This window comes from Mastomys coucha, unplaced genomic scaffold, assembly GCF_008632895.1.
Source record: "Mastomys coucha isolate ucsf_1 unplaced genomic scaffold, UCSF_Mcou_1 pScaffold8, whole genome shotgun sequence".
Taxonomy (NCBI): Eukaryota; Metazoa; Chordata; class Mammalia; order Rodentia; family Muridae; genus Mastomys; species Mastomys coucha.
The window spans coordinates 30,640,386-30,645,562 of NW_022196914.1; positions in this window are offsets into that span (position 1 = coordinate 30,640,386).

Sequence of the window (5,177 nt, forward strand, 5' to 3'; positions counted from 1 at the left end):
GTTCTGATGATGGCAAGTGACCTTGGTTTGTGTTGTTTATTTTCTTATGCTTGCCCCCCGCCATCTAGATGACTCTAGTGCTACCTGCCCTGGCTAAATCTGACTGGAGTTTGTCCTTCCTGTGATCCTGGTTGTGTCAGAACTCCTCAGAGTCAAGCTGTATCTGTGATCCTGTGATTCTGGGATCCTGGGATGCTGGGCTTGTTAGATCACCTGGGTGTGTGGCTTTCTCTGTGTGTTGTGGGACTGACTGCAGAGCTTGTGCCCAAGGTCTGCTCTGGACCCCAGCCCAGACAGATTGGAAGGAACCCAAGTCACTGGGCTGGCAGAGTTCCTGTGTGCCTGGTCCCACTGGACCCAGTTACTCCCAGTGTTGGGACAGATATTGGTTTCTGCTCACCTCTGATCCTGGGTGTGTCAGAGTGCCTTGGAGTGGAGCTTCCTCTGGGTGTTGTGAGGACATTTCCATTATTAATGAAAGAAAGAAACAATAGCCCACTCTCTCTCTTCCATCATATAATTTTTACACTTTCTACATTAAGCATTTTTGATTTTCTAGGTACATCGTGCAGACTTCTAACTACTAGGAAGGAACCTACCCATTCTTGAGAAATCTCTCTTAAGAAGTTGCTGAGCATGAGGACCCTAATGGAAGAGTTAAAGGAAGAAGTGAAGGAGCTGACAAGGCTTGCAACCCCATAGGAAGAACAACAATATGAACCAACCAGAACCCGCAGAGCTCCCAGGGGCTAAACCACCAACCAAAAAGTACACATAGAGGGACCCATGTCTCCAGCCGCACATGTATCAGAGGATGGCCTTGTTGGGCATCAATGGGAGGAGAGGCCCGTGATCCTGTGAAGGTTCGATGCCCCATTATAGGAAATACTAGGGCACTGGGGCAGGAGTAGGTAGGTGTGGGGGGAGCACCCTCATAGAACCAGGGGGAGGGGGGATAGGATAGGAGGATGGGAAACCATGAAGGGGGATAACATTTGAAATGTAAGTAAATAAAATAACCAATAAAAATAAAAGAAAGAAACAAAGGAAGGAAGGAAGGAAGGAAGAAAGGAAGGAAGGAAGGAAGGAAGGAAGGAAGGAAGGAAGAAAGTTACAAATAAAACTTTTTTATAACTTTGAAATATATGAATCATGATGCTGTGGCTCAGTTGGAAGAGCACTTGCCTGACATGTATAAAATCCTGAGTTCTAACCCCAGCACTTTATAAACTGAGCATAGTATAAATCCCAGCATTTGGGCTTGGTAGGTGGGGCAGGAAGCTTGAACTTCAGATGTTCAAGGTGAAACTCAGTTACACAGTTTGTACAAGGTCAACTTGAGCCACATGAGATTCTGTCTCAAGAAAGAAGCAGAAATATGTAAACTGCTATAGAAAGTAGGAGGATGAAGATGGAAAGGAAAGAGGGGTTAGGAGAGGAAAGGGACAGGAGAAAAGGGGATGAGGGAAGAGTGGGAGAAGCTCCTGAGAAGAGCAAGTAACAGATTCATCAGCCATGATCTCCTTGGCCCAGAGTTCTACAGTAACAGCCCACATTCATGATCTGACAAATACTGCCATTTGGATCATTGGAATCTTCAATGTCCAAAGCTGATGCAGGATGGGGAAGCTAAAACTGATGTAGCAATTGAACCATCCAGGTCATAAGACTGCTACACCACCATGTACAAGCCAAGGCACTGACCTGCTATTACTCTCTGGAGCCCTGGGGACACAATCTTAAGACTAGACTGGCCTTCTTTAGAGAATTGGAATAGAAACTCTACCATATTCCCGGAAGTTCTCAGTGGTGTGGAAGGTCCAGCCTTCTGCTGCTCTAAAGGTCAAAGAACATTTGTTTATGTCCTTTTTAGTCAAATTAGAAGTTTTGTGATGGTTGATTGGTTATTTCGTGATGTGTGTGGATTTACATTGGTCTGTCATCTGCTCTGTTTCCTCTTATCTTCTACCCATTTTTGGTTGAGTCTTTGGTCTTCTCCTCCTTGTCTGTCCATGTTGCTTGAGTTAATTCCATCTGTCACAGACCAAGAATAAACTCCTAGTTGGCACTTGCCTGTAACTGTGCCTATGCAGTTGTGTGCCCATGTTGTTTGACTCTGAATCCCCTCTCACATCATTGACAGCCTGTGCTATATTGTTGCTTTTGGATTTCATTTTTCACAACAAAATATAATAAGCCTGTAAATTCTTCCATTGAATGAAACCAGAAAGCTTTTAAAGGGCCTGAGTTTTTCTGAAACCCACATAAATCTATGGAATTCTCCTTAAGTTATACCTCTTATTGTGTATTTGATGTGTCTTGGTTTTATTGTTAACATTGTAGGGACCATTTTTGAGGAAATGAGTTAAATATGAATGATATGGTTATCTAAACATGGTAACTGCTAACCAGATGATTCTAAATAAATAAACATTTAAAATCGTATGCAACTTAGGCAAATTGGCTGCCACACAGGGCAATAAGATGGCTATCACCCCATCACTAACCAATGCTCTGGACAGTCCCAGGCTAATGTGTCACATCACACTGTGTCTGCTTTAGACAGCACACAGCCAATCCCACTCAGCACTGCTATATGTACTCTCAGTAAATTTGCTACTCTTGCCTTTTTCAGTTTCTGAGAAATTAGGTGCTTATCATAGTAACATCATAATGAAGTTATGTGATTTAAATTACTTGTATTTTAGTGAGTTAATACTTGAATTCAAGCCTGGACTCAATAGACATTAGCTATATTACAGTTTCCCTTAATATATGATTGTGTCATATTAATTATAAATGTATTAACAGCTTTACTGATGTTTGCTCTTTCAGAATAGTTCATAGCTATCAGTAATTACAAGGACTTTTTTCTCAAACTATCTTCAAATAGCATGTTATCTGCAAATAAAGCTATGTCTTCTGTAATTAGTTGTGTCATGAACCAGTGAACACATAAGCCTGAATGAATTACAAGCAACCAATATAACCTAGTATTCAGTGATATAATAAATATAAAATCTACTGTATAACATAATAGAAATTGATATACACTGTATATCTCTTATGGTAGGCATTTTCCTAAAATGCTATTTAATCCTCACCCCCCTCCCCGAAATATGTGTAAGGAAGCTACTTTCATATACATTTGAAATAAATAGAAAATAACACATGAGCAGTAAATTATCTAAGATCCTAGTTGGGTATTATGGTGATAACAAAATACAATGGCAGAAGCTAGTCAATACTCCTTCTGTCAGTAGTTTTGGAGTCAAAGTATAGAACTCTGGCATGTGTGTCTGTAATGTCACAGTGTTAAAAATGTCATGCTTAATTCACAGAAAAGACACTGGCAGACCTGCCCTTCCAGCTAGCGACTGGAAAGAGCAGCAGAAGCCAAGGACACAGTGTTACCACATAAGCCTGTGCCTACCGGCTTAGGAGGAAAGGATGGCTATCCCTAGTCATGGTAATTAGGACCGACTGAGGATGAGGGTGACTACAGTGCCATGGATGAGAGCATCAGAAATGAGCGTGGAAACCATGACAAGGATAAGGACTCAATGAAATGGAATAAATGAAACAGAGGAAGGAAAATGAATTTGGGGGAAACTGACTCCTAACAAACATACTTTGAGTTGCTTTACTTTAAAAAAAAATAATTACACACACACACGTACACACACTACTGAGTCCATTTATCATTGCTCATATCTACATGTGTTTAAGGCCTACCACTTGAGAATGAATAACCTATCATCAGGGGGTCATCCTTGGAGAAAACTGATTCCCATCTCTTAGTTGCTACTGACTGCCTTTAGCTCTTCATTGTGAAGTGTGGCCTTGTGAAATTTTCCTTATGACAGTAGGATGTCCACTGCTGTCATTAAACAAGTCTTGCTTAGGCCACCATATTGTTGAGATTTCGTGGGCATGACTGTCCTGCCTTGGAAGACACTGGCAACAGGTGTGCTAACCCTCTGATTCTCATAATCATTTCACCTCCTTTTCTGTGACGTTCCTGAGAGTTAGGTATAGCGTCTGAATAGTAGATGTACCAGTTGAGCGTAAGTGACCCATGGTTCACTTACTCTCTGCATTTTCATGGGTTGTGGCTCTTTACAATGACCTCCATCTGCTGCAAAAAGAAGTGTCTTTGATGAGGGGCAAGAGCTACACATAGATGAGTACACTGGCTTAGGAGCTATTCTTAAAAACAAACTTCTGGGGCTGGAGAGATGGTTCAGTGGTTAAGAGCACTGACTGCTCTTCCAGAGGTCCTGAGTTCAATTCGCAGCAACCACATGGCAGCTCACAACCATCTGTAATGGGATCTGATACCCTCTTCTGGTATGTCTGAAGACAGCTACAGTGTACTCATATTCATTTAATTAATTAATTAACTAATTAATTAATTAACTAAAATAAAATAAACTGCTGGTGTCCATTACTCACACTAGGGGACATTGGCCTTAATCATCACAAGCATGAGTTAAGCAACCCATGATCTTGACCCTACATGTAAATTTATTAAACCTTATTCTGGCGGGTGAGTTTCTGAGACTGGAGCGGCCAGCCCGGAGGCACCTTAGGCCAGAGACCTGGGCAGGATTCGCCATTTTCTCTCGGGTGAGTTTCTGAGACTGGAGCGGCCAGCCCGGAGGCACCTTAGGCCAGAGACCCAGGCGGCATCCACCATTTTCCCTCAGGTGAGGTTTTGAGACTGGAGCAGCCGGCCCGGAGGCGCCTTAGGCCAGAGACCCGGGCAGGATTCGCCATTTTCTCTTGGGTGAGTTTCTGAGACTGGACCAGCCAGCCCGGAGGCGTCTTAGGCCAGAGACCCGGGCAGGATTCGCCATTTTCTCTCAGGTGAGTTTCTGAGACTGGAGCGGCCAGCCCGGAGGCGCCTTAGGCCAGAGACCCGGGCAGGATCCACCATTTTCTTTCGGGTAAGTTTCTGAGAACTGAGCAGCCAGCCAGGAGCCACAGGCCCCATGACTCCCAGGGGAGCCTCAGGGCGGCAGGGACACGATCCTCTCAGCTTCCGAGTGACAGAGGGGATTCAGCGTCCTCCTCTGCCCTTTCCCTGCAAGTGAAGGGCCTACCTCCAGAGAGCACATTAAGCCAGAGATGCGGGCGGGATCCGCCATTCTCTCTTGGGTGAGTTTCTGAGATCA